Source organism: Periplaneta americana, chromosome 13, assembly GCF_040183065.1.
Source record: "Periplaneta americana isolate PAMFEO1 chromosome 13, P.americana_PAMFEO1_priV1, whole genome shotgun sequence".
Lineage (NCBI taxonomy): Eukaryota > Metazoa > Arthropoda > Insecta > Blattodea > Blattidae > Periplaneta > Periplaneta americana.
This window is the reverse complement of record NC_091129.1, coordinates 88,804,116-88,822,063: the sequence shown is the minus strand read 5'-3', so window position 1 is coordinate 88,822,063 and position 17,948 is coordinate 88,804,116. Positions and strand designations below refer to the sequence as shown.

The window sequence follows — 17,948 nt, the reverse complement described above, 5'->3', positions numbered from 1 at the left end:
CCCTAAATTTTGGTAACGATGAACCCACCTCGCGGCTGTACTTCCAGGAACACCGACCAAACGGCCAGCAGATCTAGCCCCATATCCAGCCTCAACTAGAGCCATAACTCGCACTGTCTCATGTCACGTCGGTTCGCCATTACGATGAGAAATGAGGGATGACGATAATACTTTAGTGTAGACAATGACTATTTAACGTGATATAGAATTATTGAAATAACAGGCATCTTGCACAGTAAGAGTTAATAAATCAACCCTAAATTAAATATCTAAATAACAGGATATAACAGGAAGTCCAATTGTTGAAATTAAATCTAATTACATTAGGTAAACAAACCCCAAGTTATGACACCACATTGATACAGCTAAATTGTAGGTTATTAACATAAGCATTGAATAGGTCCGTGGTTGTGCGTTGGACGACAAAACCATCATCGAAAGTTCGAATCTTGCGGAGGAATGTAACTTCTTGCGTTTTATAATGTAAATCAGACTTATAACTACAATCATTCATATTTCTTAGATTATTTATTAATATTTATAGCCAACATTGAATTTGTAAAGAAAAGACTTTAGAAATCTCGTATGGAATTTGTGATCTGTAGTTACATAAACATAGATTATCTCTCGGAACATTTCCGTAAAAGTAAATTAAATTCACTCCTTGAAACTGGAAACCTTAGTCGTAGAGTCATTTTCCCACAGCATACAAGCTGAAGTAGCACAGCCATTGATAAATGTTTTGTACACAGAATTAGACTGAATTCCTATTCGACAAAACCTATAATCAATGGCTTGTCTGAACATGATAAACAAATCCTAAGTGTTTCCAATGTTACTGAACAATTTCAAAATATTAATTTAAAAACTAAGAAAGGATCGTAAATCCTGTATCTAGTGATTATTCACATTTATGTCTACAAAATGAATCTAGGAAAAACATATATGATACTGGTACTACTGATATTAAGAGTAAATGTATTGAATTTTTCACTTAATTTCATAATCACTTCAGTGGATGTTCTCCACTCAATGTTGTGAAAAAATTCAAAAGTAAAAACATGTAGATAACGCAGGGACTTCAAAATCTCATGTATTAAAAAGAAGAATCTATATGTAATATGTTGAAATGTAATGATCCTCATGTTCTTAAATACTGCAAAAAGTACAGTGTAATTTATCAAAAATTATGAAAGAGGGAAATAGGATATATTTGAATAGAAAAGTACAAAATTCAGATAATACAATTAAACCTATTCGGAATATTATTAAATTTAAACTTGTAGATATCCTAAGAAATAAAATATTTTTTCATCAAAACCAATGATTATAAAGTAGAGGATCCCAAATCTATTGCAAATTCTTTTAACGTATTATAGTATATAGTACAGAAATATTATTGACAACTTAAACATTCAAGATTTTGCAAAAGATACTGCAATAGGTTACTTAACAGATGCATTTAATAATTAGTATTAATATATGTAATTAGTCAATAACTGCAACAGTGCTTTTTCATTCAATCATAACCTGAATAAAATTGAATGCACATTAAATGAAACACTATTGCAAACACGTAGATAAAATAGTTAAAATTAACTGAAGGGGTGATAATGAAATAATCCAAAGCCATACTTTTAACAAAAATTGTTTTGTGCGAGTGAATTTCTTACACATATGGGAAAGCTATTAATAAAATATTGTAATAATTACTCAACAAATGACTTAGCCTAAGGACTCTAAACCTTTGTAAAAGTTTGTCTATTATTACATATATTTTTTAATTTCATTTTAATTGTTAGCTTTTAATATATATGCATTTACATTGTATATGTGTGTATAAATGCATTCATTAGATTAACGTTTATAATATTATAACTTGTAATTTTGTATTGTTTGCGATCATTAACACTTAATCTCAGGACTTTGTAAATCTCTATTTCAACGTTACTTAGCTATTTCAACGTTATTTAGACAAAAAAAAATCGTTGTGTAGACTAAGAATCGAACTCGCACTCTTCTACACAACACGCAGAAGTCTTACCGTCTGAGCTATTGAAACGACATGAAAGCGTTCCTTTCTGTATGGAGTGTCGATCTAGCCATGAAGGTCCATTGTCGATTTAACTACACGATTTATGTATATATTTATCTTTTATTTACGTAATATCATATTTTTTGCAGTTTTTGAAGTGAATTTCGGAACGATGCTAGTAACAAACCAAATAGCTTGAATTTAAGTAACTCAATATTCGTTATCTTGTGTATCGGTGCTCTGGTCTTCGATCATGCGCAGTGTCTTACATCTGAGACTTCGGAATATTCAATCGTCTCATCCTTTTCCAGGGAAACTGTACTTCAAACCATAACATATCCACCTCCATGTTTTACTATTGCAACTATGTATTGTTGCTGTAATTCTGTGTTAGGTTTTCGTCACACTTTCTTCCATTTTTCAGTACCGAACAAATTTAACTTCGACTCGTCTGAGAATATGACAGTGTCCCAGAATTCCAATGGCTTTTCACAGTATTCCTTGGCAAACTCAAGTCGTTTCCTGTTTACCTAGGAAATATGTTTTTTTCTGGAAGACCTGCCATGAATATCTGGACTATTCAAGACATTCCGTACTGTCTGAACACTTACTGTCTTGTTACATGTTGTTGCGATGTCAGCAGCTGAAGAGGCAGCACTTTTTGTAGGTTTCTTTTGGACTAAACGTATGTCTCTTTTCTCTCGATATATTAATTTTCATGGGCGACTAGATCCTTGCTTGTTTCGTGTGGATCCTTGTTCTCTGTGTTTATGTATTATAGATCTTACAGTAGAGAAGCTTATCGAATTCTATTAAGTATTTTTGGGGATATCTTGGAAGAGAAAGGGCCAGGCGCCGCCTCTCTAATAAGGAAGAGTTTAAGAGGGTTCTTGGATGTGTGATCTGAAATTTCCCCTGAAAAGAGGAGTAATTTGGTTTATTCACTGCCGAGACGTCTGGAAGCTGTTATCCGTGCTAATGGCTTGCATACAGGATACTGAAAATACATTACAGAAACCTATATTATATGCATTAGTATAATGTGCCAATACTTTTTTTTTGAAATCAGAAAATAGATTTTCTTTTGTTATTAATTATTTTGTGCTATTGTTGTGATTTCTGTGAAAGATTTTTAGTTTTACATTATATTAGTTTTACATTATATTAAGGAATAAACATTTTATTTTCTTAAAATTCCCCTTTATAATAATAATAATAATAATAATAATAATAATAATAATAATAATAATAATGAGATAATTTAGATATTTATTTGTGATATATATATATATATATATATATATATATATATATATATATATATATATATATATATAAACCATTAAACATTGAGAAACCTGAAACAGCTATTATTGTTAACAAGAATTGTTAGAAAAATATTTCGTTAGCCTATTCTTAAATTGGTTTGATGTCTGACAGTCCCTGACATTACTCGGTAGGAAATTCCAAAGTCGAGGAACAGCCACAGTGAAAGAAGATGAATATGAGGATGTTCGGTGGGAGGGAATGGATAATATTGAGGAGTGTTGTGATCGTGTGTCTAGGTTATGATGGGTGGATAAATTTTGAAAACGAGACGCAAGATAGACAGGAGTGGAGAAATGCATTATTTGAAAGAGAAGGGAAAGACAGTGGATTTTCCTACGATCTCCTAAACGGAGCTAGGACAACATTTCGAGGGATGGTGTTACGTGATCAGCCCGGCGAATATTGCAGACGAAATGGACGCACATATTATGAACACGTAGTCTCTGCGCCGAAGTAACGCTTATGTCAGTAAGCCGAATATCTTAGTAATCGAAGTGGGGCATCATGAGTGTTTGCACTAACAGATCTTATAGGGTAAACATTGAGTGTGCCAATACTTTTTGATGCCAGTGTAAAGGCCGGTTCACAATAAACCGGGAACTGAAACGACAACAAGAACGAGAACGGAAATAATGTTAAAATAAATGTATTTAAATATGAGCGTTCATAATAGTTAATTGTGAACGTTTACATTTACATACATTTATTTTAACAATATTTCCGTTCTCGTTCTCGTTGTCGTTTCTGTTCTCGGTTTATTGTGAACCAGCCTTAAGTCTTAATTCGAGTGCCCGGAGAGAAAGTCAAGTCCCCATCTTTTCTGACAGAGAATTCGGAAGTAATGTTTTTAGGTGGAACAGTAGCAATATCTTTCGCGATTTTGCTTATCCGCTCAAGGACTCGCTCCAGAATCTGGCTACGGATCATCTCGCTGGCTTAACAGTACCACATAATCGTAATGGTCGCGGTTCGCGGAGGCGGCAAGTCCAAGTTGCTGCAACGTATGTCGCTCTTGCGCCGCAGATATGATAATGTCCGTGTGTTTGTACATTATACATCTGGATGCGTCACCCATGCGCTCCCTGGAGGTGCATAATAAAGTACTTGTCGCCCGTCTCTCCTCGTGTATTTATTTCTTGCTGTACGTCATTATTTGTGTCATCCATTAGTGATGTGAAATCATATGGTCGGTAAACTAGTTACAGCTTTTCGGTTAACCCGCCGAATCCTGTGGCAGGTCCCACAAGACGAATACACGATGAAAGTTAGCGGCAGGGCGATTCAATTGTTTGCATCGTTGCCAGAATACACGAATCTGATAATCTAATTCACTTTTGTTTTACTGGAGAATTATAAACAAACAGCTCTTATTGTTCTGTTTTCAGTTGTAAATTCAAGCAAATTTGGCGAACAGAAAGCAGTTAGTGCTACTTTTCTTTATTTAAAGGGCCCATTAACCATTCAGCCCTGCATAGGCTAGAATGCAAGCTGTTAGCTTGTCATACCCGCACATGTATTTTATTTCTTTTTTCCTCTTTATACACTAGAGATATTTTGCGGTGTCACAAGATATCCTGCAGACATTTATCTGTAAAGCAGGGAATTTGATGCGACGAGAAACAACTCACAGGCAGGGTTGGCCGTGTAAATAAATTAGATGTTGCATATGTACATAAATTACACGTAATTTACTTCACGTAGAACTCATTTTTAACAGTTTTCTACGCGGTGTAATAAATTATTTTCATGAAAGTAAATAAGTTTCATTCTCTCTGAAGACGCTGTGTTGTGTTTTTATTAATCGAGCCATAAAATGTACATTTTTGGCAGTTTTTTTTTGTAGTTTTTGGGAATAAAACCAAATTCGTTATACTTTTTATGCAACGGTCTTCCTGCGTACGACATGTCATTTTCAACTGATCTCACTAACTTCAAAATCACTGATTATAAACTCTTAGTCGGCGCTTCGGAAATATGTTATGAACTGAACCGTTTTTGTCATCCCTTCCTTTTAAAATTTCTAGACTACCAGCTCGCTTTATGATCACGAACTATCTAGAAGTTCTACTTCTTCTTCTGCCAATACACACTTTTGGGTTGTTTCCCGTCTGCGAACTACAAATGGAATTGGTCCGTCCAACGTCGGTGAGGTCTGCCTAAATCTCTTCGTCCTCGTGGATGGTAATACAAAAGTCTCTTTGGTAAACGATTTTCAGGCATCCTAAGAAGGTGGTTTCTCCATTTACGTTGATAATGTTGGACGTCTGCAGTCATCTCCTCAACTTCCCACTGATTTCTTATGTCTTCGCTCCTAATGCGGTCTCGCAAGGTAACTCTTGTCAGTGATCGTAGAAATCTCATTTGTGATGCGTTGATTCTACGAGTATTTATTTCCTTTTGCCGCAGTGTCCAACATTCACTGCCATATAACAGAGCTGGTTTTGATATTATGTTTGAAATCGGATTTGGACCTCTTTCCGCATTTGTTTTCCAAAGTTCCTTCTCAAGATACTATTTAATTGATTATATTTCAATATATTTTTATTTATATCTTTTTGATAATTATACAAAGAAATGTGACTTCCTAAATATACAAAATCTGTCACTTGTTCTATTATTTTGTTATCAACCAATATTTTTGCTCGTATAAGGTTTTTACCAGAAACTGCCATTACTTTTGTCTATTAGGTTGATATTTTCGTATTGTATTCTTTTAAAACCATCTGTAGTTTAAAAACAGAGCGCTGTAATTCGTCTTCAGTTTCTGCAAACAAAACTTGGTTATCTGCATATACTGTATTGTTGTATTTAGTCTTGTGTGTTCGTCAGTTTGTTAGTAGTAGAAGTTAGTAGTAAAAATCAAATGTTCACTCTGCTGTACCGTACTGTATAAGTTTTACAATAAAATAAACTATAAAGAGTGGGAAATCAAAGAAATGCAGATTAAGAAATAGGCTATGGATATTTAGTGGCTCCCTCCCCTTTTCTGGGCTTTGGAAGCTAAAGCAATGCCACTGAATGTTATCCACCTTCATTAATTACTGCCCTTCGCTAATGCCCCTCTCCGAATAAAAACTGTGGATCTGCCACGGGGATAGAAGCCTATTTTTGTGCATTGTAATTACTTTTCATTAACTCCTCACTTGCTTAATTAATAGATTGGTTAGCGGTCGATGTAATATGCATCTAGTTGGGAAGTATGTTTGATGTTTAATTAATATTCCTGGTCACTAGTTTTTCACGTTTTATGTTCAGATGGCTCACTGCATTACCGCAACGAATTGGAGTGTTAAGACAAAGGCTTCCGATAATTAGTTGTAAAAATGTCTGCCCGACTACTGCGCCTGACGCTGGATGCATTTGTTTTCAAAGTTTAGTCAGACATGCCAAACTTTTAAATCAAATGGGGAAGGTAAATCAATTTATACCCCCTCCACCACTTCATTGGTGCAGATTGTTAACCCAACCTATAAAAATACACAAAATAACCCTCTCTGTCTCTCTTTAATCTGCAAACAAAACAAAAAACGGTTTTTCGCTCCGTCCAGCTTGTTGTGTTTCATGCGTAAAAATAATGTAGGGGATTTAGTCTCGTTGTGCCGCTTGTTAGACATTTTTATGGACGTGGCTGAAAGAAATGGTTCACACACGAACATAGACCACCCAATCCGCTGACAAGGATTGTTATGTAGGTGAGCTCGAGTCCGGCATGTATTGGAGTCTTTTGTTCGAGTCTTGCTTCGACGACGTTCATCTGTCCGAGATTATCTGTTCCCGAACGGTTAAGTGTCACATTTCTTTTTTTGGTTAGTACTCCAAGTTTAAATCCTGCTGCATCTTTTTGTTGGTGTTGGGTTAGGTTTTCGTTCCTCAATTCCATTTCCTCTCCATATCAATTAAATGTCCATACCTCTTCCTCCTTATGAGTGTTACGGATTATGACCTTTCCGGTTTTCCCTTATTTGTTTTATTTTGCCCTAGAAATTTTCACTCCTTGCTTCTAGATATAGATTAAGGACTCTATTTGCTTACTGTAGGGGAGTAGTGGGTACAGCGAGACGCAAAATATTATGACTCAAGTGATAATTGAAGTATTCTTAAAGTCAAGTGCAATATAAATAGACATTAAAATATGGAGTGTAATAATACATAAACAAAAATGTTAATAGATAAAGGACATATTATACAATACGTGTTTGTCAAAAAAATGCAAATGTCTCACTGTTCCCATTCAGGAGGGTACAGTGAGACACCACAGTGTCTATTAACGGACATTGAAATTATTTACATTTATTTCAAAAGAAAACAAAAACTTGCTGTCCCTTTATCTTGACATGTTCTGTAGGCTTATTTAGAATCATTTTGATGTCTGACTTCGAAACCATTGAAACATCTGGAACATTTGGAAAAGTGAATTTTCCATGACATTTCAAACTTTTGCGAAAAAATGAAATTAATTTTTGGTGACAACAAAGCTTATGATTATAAGAATTTAATGTAATTCTTTATTTTTTTAACGTTTTATTAAATTTTGTGAATATTTTTTTATTTATGAAACCATTAAAATGTAATGTATCCATTGTTTTAAGCTACAGTTCCTAAATTGGTTACTAGTATGTTCATTTTTATTGTTATTTACCGGTAAATGTAATATAATTAGTTTGTTTTTGCAAATCATTGGTACATGGGAACAGTGAGACGTCTCAGTGTACCCTTCAATGGCATGTATCACTCTTCCCTTTACTCATAGTTCATTTAAAATGGCGCCATCACTTCAAAATTAAAACAAGAAAGACAAAACTTTGCCAAACATAATCTCAAATACCGTAGTATTAGGTAACAAAACATTCATATTTATATCTCATTTGTATATCCAATATAACCTTCATTAAACACAAGGCAAAATTTTACTTCTAGAGTGAAAAATTACGAATTATTTTTCATCACTCACCTTTGTAACTAGAATCAAATCGAGTATGAAAATACTGTTACTTTACTCATGCAACATAAAACTCCACTGTTACTAACATTTCAACATCAAAATTTACCATGTAATAAAAAATGTCTCACTGTTCTCCCTGTCTTACTGTACCCATTCTCCCCTACATGCATCGTATAGGCCCTTTCTAATGTTGCCTTCACATGCATCTGTTCTTGTTGCAAGTGATTCTGATCCTTGTGAATAAAATGTCGTTACAAAGTTATAAATTACAACAAGGCAACTAAGGAGTGTCCTCCGTTCAGGTTGATCCGGCACTGTTTGTGCTGTCGGCGAAGTGCTGCGGCGCTCGGATTTTAGTTACTGTATCAGTTAAAGTCGTGCACAACCGGTTACGAAAAATAGAAATTATATACTGCTATTGAACGGCTGGCGTTGTAGTTAATATGCAAAGCTCTTCCGTCTCGCGGAGTGTCTCAGGTTCAGTTTAACGAATATTCAAGTTGTTTATCACTCTTTGTAGGTGAACAGTAAAGGCAGACCACATTGAGCCAAGCAGAAGTTCCAGGAGCCCTTGCAAGTACGCTTTTATCATCGTGTAGGCCTACTATTTAAATGATAATTCTTCTTCTCTCACTACAACCAATTTATCATCCATCCATCCACCCATCGACTCATTCATTCATTCATTCATTCATTCATTCATTCATTCATTCATTCAGATATTAAAGTTAGTATTGTCAAGAGCAAAACATATCTTCTTAAAAATGATTTATGCTCGACCATGCCGAAATGTAGTAATTATACACCTGGTAGCAGTCCTTTAATGCCTATCGTTAAAGTACACCTATTCATTAAAGTTCAGGTTTTCGATTGTTCTCGGATATGCAATCGAAAGACGAGGGAAACGTCACGGAGGCTGCAAATCCAATACTGTCGCAGAAGGTTATGTTCTGTTACTATAATAATTAGCGTTAATTGTAAATAATATTCAAATAAATTCTATTTGTCTTCTCGTTTTTCAATTCTAAATCAATTTCCAGGTTATGTAAAAATTAGTTCATGTTATTCTCTAGATTACATCAAGATCAGTGACATTATTATTCCTCGGAAAAAATCAATACTTTCGCGTCTGCGCACATCTCACAATTTACGAGCTATGCACAAGGTCACTTCCGATCTTCAGTCAGATACGAATAAAATGAATACTTCTGAATAATTTCAAGTTAGAAATATGGTCGAGCATAAAAAGTCGTATGAAACTTGCCTATAATGGGAATGAAGACGCTCGTATGAAAATTATGAAACTCGCTTGCGCTCGTTTCATAAACAAACATACTCGCGTCTTAATTACTATCATTATAGGCTCGTTGCATAATGTACTATTATTAATGAAATAATGCATCTGCCTAGATTAATTAAGACATTAACAACTGCTATTTTGAGTTTAAAATGTGAACGTTACAATAGAATATATGTAGGCCTATGTACTTATTTTCTCTTCTATTTAGTAAGTCATTGTAATTTATTCTATTCTTGCATTTCTTTACACACCAGATTTCATATTATTCATTACACTTATTTCTTTTGTTATTCCCGGTGTCCATTTGTTCATCTAACCTATATAATGTTATGAAGATAAGCGTAATAAAGTATGCAATCAAAAGAACTTATCGCCACTGCTAGATTATCACCAGACCTGGAATTTTTGGTGGAAATCTATTTTGTTCCACATGTAGTACAAGAAAATAAATTCGTATGTACACGATTTATGGAAATAAATGATCGAAATTGATGGTCGTATGGTACCTAAAACAACCTAAATTGACATTAGAAACTATTTTTACTCATTTTTTTTACGAAAATTCATCACAAAGTTTCTTTAAAATATAACATAGCCATAATACATATAAGTTTAAATGTGTATAGACTGAGATGAAGATAGAAAAGAGGGAAGATTAAAGAATACAAGGTATGCCTTGGGCATACCATTCTGGATTTACTGAAATCTGGTATAGTGAACTTAAATCATTTGCCCCGTGTCCAAATGCGACTTCTGCTGCAAGAAAGGGTGTGTTGAGATGAAGAACTGTGTCGTACTTATCAGTTTAATTAAAGTACTAATGGAAATTAAAGTAAAAATTTATTAATTTAATTGAAAGAAAGAAATTAGTTCGTGTTTTATTTAGCTGAATGAATGATTAAAGAAGAAAAACTGTTCGAAATCCGATAGAACTGTACTATAAAAAACTGTGAGTGTTTGTTATTGCTATTTATTTAAAATGAATTGTTAGAAAAGTGTTTATGTGTTTATTGTCAGTACAGTTTTGAATATGCAACTTCTTTCTGCTGTATTATACTTTACTGTATTGCATCTCACATTATTTTATTTTAATCGATGTTAGTTTATGAATTTTTAAAAATCTAATTTTTACGTTTTAGATCGTAATTTTCTTCGGAATAGAACCTATTTTAATATCTGAATATCCGAGGTCTAGGCGTTACTTTAAAACGGCACACGATAAACACAAGAGGCCTAATAAACACAACATTGCGGAATCAACATCAGGCTTTATTATCCATTCCTCGTCATCGTACCTCTTTCACCGTGTCAGTTTGTCGCCTATGCAACGTCTTACCTCGTCATGTCAGGGATTGCCGAACAGTTAATCAATTTAAATTAAGAATTACATACTTTTACATGGAATTGTTTGTGAGTGTTAGCCGATTTTTTTTTTATAGATTATTCTGTGTTTTGTATAAATTTTCATTTAGACCTGTTATGAAGTGGAATTAGAATATAAATTGTAATTACCCTATTTAATTATGTATCATGTTTAGTCAATATTTCATTATACTGTTTATAAGCTTCTTAATGTGCATGATAACGATTTTATATTTCAGTATTAGTCCTACTATTAATATTACTACGTTTTATTGTTTCAATGTATGTTTAAATTCTGGTAGTGTAGAAGAGAGGGCCTCATCACCTTAACTTTACCAGAATAAATAAATAAATAGATAGATAGATAGATAGATAGATAGATAGATAGATAGATAGATAGATAGATAGATAGATAGATAGATAGATAGATAGATAGATAGATAGATAGATAGATAGATAGATAGATAGATAGATAGATAGATAGATAGATAGATAGATAGATAGATAGATAGATAGATTGGTAGGTAGGTAGGTAGGTAGGTAGGTGGATTTCTATAATATCATCCACATCGCCAAGAATCGATCACGCGTACATTTGATTAGTACGAGGAAACACTATCGCTTGGAGTGTGGCCGAGGACAGCATTAAAATGTGTATGGAAAAAAAATCCATATTTGTGGTTGAAACGAAATCACAGCACCAGAGTAAAGAGGCAGCATCCGAGGACTGCTTGTGCGTGCTTTTCCATGCAAGTACGAAACAATCTGACAGTGCACTCCAATTAAGAAATTTTGACAGCACTTCATGAGCGATGTGCAGTGCACAGCACATTCCGCAAATATGCGTGCACACGCATTGCACGCACTTGCGGCGAGGTTGATGAGTTTGCTTGGTCATGTCTATCACCGAAACGCTGACAAGCTCGCAACTGACAGATGATTCAAGGAAGTATTTCTGCTAATAATGTCGCCAATCCTGTAAGGCAACACAATAACAATATTTACGAACTGAATATAAAGCACACGATTTCAGACATGTACAGTTCTCACGTTATTTTCAACTTAATAAAATGTCATGAATACGTTCCGGTCGGGCTTTAATGTGGACTGAGCTTCCCTTTATTTTAGTTTCTTGTTGCTGATATACCGGCAATAAAACATTATTCTGGAGAAGTTGTCGAATTATAACAAGAAAAAGGGATTAAGCCGAGAAAAAGTAGTAGGCCTACTATAAAATTGTATTCGCAAGAACTTACACTTGGATAATCCGGGACATCAACTGGGGTCACCAGCGTGGAAAGACGACACTCTTACGCCGGGAAAGCAGTATCTCTTAATTGAGTAGACCTATGTATGGGCATTGTTCTCGAAAATAAATTCACTTATTTAGTCTACATTGTTATGCTGTAGTTAGGTCTATAGTGTACGCAGTTACTTCATGTTATGCACAAATTAAGATAAATGTACAGTTTAAATAAACAGTGCCATGAAAATGAAAAAAATATATATGTATTATTATTATTATTATTATTATTATTATTATTATTATTATTATTATTATACGCATTATGAAACCTTCCCTAGTACAAAGGCATACTAGAATTCGCCTTGGCGAGACCTGTACTTTGTTACGACAGTGAGGCATGGACATTGAGGAAGACAGACGAAAACAGAACAACGGCCAATGAAATTAAATTTATGAGATATATAGCGGGATATACGAAATGGGATCACAAACGCAATGAAGATATAATGAAATAATTACAACTAGAACCTGTAATTAATCACGTAAAACATTATCGGAACAACTGGATAAATCATCTGCATCGCATGCGTAGAGATAGAATCCCAAAAGTCATGCTGTACTATCGTCCAAACGGGAAGAGATCTCTAGGTCGTCCAAAGAAGCGCTGGATTGAAAATTTAACTGTGAGATCGTAATAGGCCATATGGCTTAATACTTGAAGGGAAGAAGAATAAGAAGTTTAGCAAGAAATAAGAAAACTGCCATTTTACGTAATTTTGCATCACGTGAATTTCGTGACTAATAGTAATAAGAATCGAGACCGAAATTACAACGAAAGGTTCAAATCATTCTTAATATTAATTTTTCTTAGCAAGATATTTTTCTTTCTGTACGTATTTTACTGTTTCCACGACAGACCAGTAAAGGCTGGTTCACAATAAACCGGAAACGACAACGAGAACGGAAATATTGTTAAAATAGATGTATTTAAATGTGAGCATTCACAATAGTTAATTGTGAATGCTCACATTTAAAAACATTTATTTTAACAATATTTCCGTTCTCGTTTCCGTTGTAGGTTTATTGTGAACCAGCCTTAATCTGTTCTGTACTTAGCGCCAAAAATTTCCGAATATACTGCCGTCTGGTCGTCTGTCGGAAGACAAGAGAAGTAAGCTTAGTTGTGGTAACCGCTAAATAGCTTAAGTAGAAACCCCCCTAGAAAGAAAAAAATTTGTTTACTAACTTAATCATATTTGAATAAATTTTTACATTATAGTAATGAATGATTGCCCACAAATGTAGGCCTACTAAGTACATAGTTAGATGTGTGCAGAATATGATAGACCTAACTGTAGCTTTCTGAGGAAATGGCACATAAGTTAACTACCTAGCAAAGCTATCCCATTACAAGTCTCGAAAGGCCCTTAGGATGGCGGGATGTTAAGTCTCCTATTTTACGAGATAGTTGGCAATGAGTAATAGTAGGGACTGTCAGTCCTACATGCTGGTCGCATTTTCTACCAAGGAAACATCTTGATGCTCATTTCCGTTAGAGCCATAGCGAGCCCGGAAGAATTAGATCAATGCGAAAAATCCATGATCCTATCGGGAATTGAATCCGCCACCTTCCGAAACGGGACATAGTTTCTAAAACTAAGCAAAAAAAAAAAAAAATGCAACTAGATTTTTTTTTTTACCTGACGCACGGGCTATTATAAAAACAATTTTTAGGATCTAAAATACTTCTAACAATATTAATGCTTATAACTATAATATATTATTCTAATGTGATTTTCGGTCAATCCAGTTCACAGTTCCTAGATCATATAATATGCTAATGCAGAGTATTTCCCGAAAATTCCGAAATCGACATTTTTGTAGCGTCACAATGATTGTATCGTATAAAGTTAAAGTAAAAAACCCACACATTCCGCGAATAGGACATGGAACACTGTTGGTAGAAACTGTGTGTAATTCAGTAATGCACCGATAGGATGCGCTGCGCTGTATTGATTGATGTTGATTATCTTTTTGATGACGTGTACTGGATATGTGCAGAATAGCTGTAAATTAATTCTGTCACCTATAAACTTGCCCACTCGACATTCAGTATGATTTATTAGGTGCTGAAGTGGAGTATCTTTCAGCGGCGCCGCTGGTATGGGAAAAATGCAAAGAATGATTTCAGTGTAATTATCTCTCTTTCTTGCCGCTTCTTACTTAGTTTTTATCAGTGCTTAACTTATATTTTTATTTTTATGCCAGTAATATGAACCGGCGTGAGGGCCACCTCGTGCTCTTGTCCTTTGCAGTGACTCGTTTTAAAATGAACATAAAGGCAACATTTTTATTACCCAATTTATCGCACTCAACACTAAATTACTCCCATTTTGAATTAATTTGATTCATACCACCTCTATCTTTGTCTCATCTCGTCTCATCTACCTCTTATGTTGGTCTAACGTATTTTATTTACCTTAATTATGTATTGTCCTATCTATGGATATTTCATCGTACAGTATGTTTCATATCCCACATCTCATTCTGTTGTTCGTGAGAGCGGGCACGTTAAGCTGGAAGTCCTATGTCGTAGATCAGTGGAAAATAAAATAATCCATTTTATTCTGTCTATATTCGTCTTAGTCCGCATAGCCTCTGTCCTATATCCATAGTAAGTCGTCTATATCCATTTTATGTCTATATCCATATTATGTTGTGTATATTTATTTTTGCCGAAGATTATATGTCCATCTTATGCCGTCTATATCTATTTTATGCCGTAGGCTACATATCCATCTTACGTCATCTATATCAAACTCATACCGTCTGCAGAAATCTTATACAGTTTATATGTATTTCACGCCGTCTGTATCAATCTCGTGCCGACTGCATCATCCCATGCAGTCTATATCCATCTCATACAGTACCTCTGTATCAATTTCATGCCGTCTACATTAATCTCATGGTTCTATATCCGTCTCATGCCGTCTGCATTAATCTCATGCAGTCTATATTCATCTCATGCCGTCTCCATCAATCGCATGCAGTCTATATCCATCTCATACCTCTGTCAATCTCATGCCGTATGCATTAATCTCATGGGTCTATATCCATCTCATGCCGTCTGCATTAATATCATGCAGTTTATATTCATCTCATGTCGTCTCCATCAATCTCATGCAGTCTATATCCATCTCATACCTCTGTATCAATCTCATATCGTCTCCATCAATCTCATATCGTCTCCATCAATCTCATGCAGTCTATATCCATCTCATGTCGCCTGCATCAATCTCATGCATTCTATATCCATCTCATGTCGTCTGAATTAATCTCATGCAGTCTATATCCATCTCATGTCTGCATCAATCTCATGCAGTCTATATCCATCTCATGTCTATATCTAATGCCGTCTATAGGCCTATCCATCTCATGCCGTTTATATCCATATCATGCCATCTGTATCATCTTATGCAGTCTATATCCATCCGATGCCGTTTATATTAATCTTATTCCGTCTATATAACTCTCTTATGCTGTCTGTATATCCAGGTTAGGTTAGGTCAGGCTACGGTGGCTACGGGTGGGTTAGGACGACCCTTTGCACGTCGTCCATACTGAGGCCTATTGTGCACCCCGAAGTGTATGGAATGAATGAGAATGAGGGTGTACTAGCCCACCGGCTGCATGTGACCTCTCATCTACTCCTACCTTCCCCTGCTCTAAGTTCACACCGGCAAGGTGACCAAGCAGCACAGGATCCATTCCAATGGCCCTTCCAAAGTGCCGAAGCGCTCTTGGAAGTGCTCTTAAGGAATGAATCCTGGCAGAGATATTGCTGAAGGCTAGGAACTCAGGAATGGTTATAAAGAGAACGCCCCCTCCCGTAAGCGGATGAAGACATTTGTGTTGACCTGAATATGGCTATTGAATGAGATGAGAAAGATGAATGATATGATATGAAATCTAAATTCTTTTTCTACGTGGAAGAGAAAGGAAAAATGGATCGTGGCAATGAACATTTCAACCCGGCATTTGCCTAAGTAACTGAGGAAAACAACAGAAAAACACAGTTGCTCCGGGAATCGAACCACGAACCTCCTGAATGCGAATTCCATGCGATATGCGTGAGCCAATTCGCTCGGTTTTGTGTATCCAACTCATGGCTCCTATTTCCATATCATGTCGTCTGTCTGTATCTTCATCTAGTATACATCCATCTCATCTAGTCTTCATGATCGTCAGCCATCATTATCATAAAGTTCAGAGTTTGATCCTTTGACTTTATATCATCTTTACGTTTGTGAAAATTTTAAAACAGGACAAGTCTACAAGAAACCATACTGTGACATTGTTGTCAGCATGGTAAAAGGCCACTCAGCCTAAGTTTAGCACGGTATAAACTGAAGAGTGTACTGTACTCCTAGTCCCAATGGGAGATACATTATTATTTTGTGCGGGGAATGGAACTGTGGTCCACTGGTTTTGAAGTTAGAATTATACTGCTATATAAAGAACGACTTTTTTTTTTGCATCATAGGATTAAAGTTTGTCTTGAATGTTTCTTAAATAATTGGCAATATATTACCATATTACACCGTGAGATGCCTTTGTGTACGACAAAATAATTTGCAAGCTTCAACTGGAAGCAGTTGCAGCATGGTGCCGACACACGTGTCACGATATTTTCCTGTTTTGATCCATATTCAATGAACCGAAATACATTATTTTTTATCCCGGTAACACTTTACATGTTACAACTAAAGGAATTAAATGTAGGAACGTCACATTTCCACCCCTACCGCGGTATAAAACATCTGCTGCCGGGAGATAAAATTGTAACCGCTCTGATAGAACTGCAGAGCCATCAAGGGTACTCGTGATGGTATCTGTGACAAATGAGAGCGGATGTGCGCAGTTCTAAGTGATCAATATTCATAATTGCATTAATTAAAGTGTCCTGTGTCTCGATAATTACTTCAACTTGGACGAGTGTTTTGCGGTCAGCTGGCGTCATCGGACACTGGAAAACAAAGCCATTGTGAACAGATGGCAGCACGCGCGCCCGCATGTAGTATTATTATAATACATCGTTTTGTGTCTGTGTGTGTGATGATTACTTCGTATAGTTCCAATTTCACTTTCCCTATACTACTGTTACGGAGAAAGTACAGAGAAGGCAAATTTTAAACCCAAAGATTGGCGTGCCTCACTCTGTGTTTAGACTTGATAGATGTGAACTAGTCATACTCCTTCAATAGCAGTTAATGAATAGTCAAGTGTAGGCTATATAAGTTATAAATTTTTATAAGCGACAGTTTTGTGAACTTTTGGTAAATTTAGTAGAAATCAAAGAAAATTCTTGCGTCATGAAGATGGTCGAATGTAATTGAGGTGGTCCCTTTTTAAGGTGACTTGTTAAAAGGATAAAAAATGCAACTATTTTATATACCGGTATGCTTATAATTATATTCGGAAGGACAGTTGAAAGAAGAACAGTTTTGGCTTCAGGAAAGGAAAAGGTATGAGAGTTGCAAACAATCGACGAAATATATCTAGAGAAGAATAAAGACGTGTATATAGTATTTGTGGACTTAGAAAAGGCGTTTGACAGTGTGGATTGGAATAAACTGATGGGGATCCTAAAGAAAATTGGTGTGGATTGGAAAGAGAGGAGGCTGTTCAGTAATCTTTATATGAAACGAGTCAGGGTCAGGTTAGGAGAAGAAAT

The 17,948-nt window shown here is 35.4% G+C and overlaps 1 protein-coding gene across 1 annotated transcript in view; it reads left to right on the top strand.

The window, feature by feature from the left end:
* The window catches only part of net, a 176,237-nt gene that overhangs the window by 30,068 nt on the left and 128,221 nt on the right, over nucleotides 1-17,948 (top strand). The gene's annotated exons all lie outside the window — the stretch shown is intronic.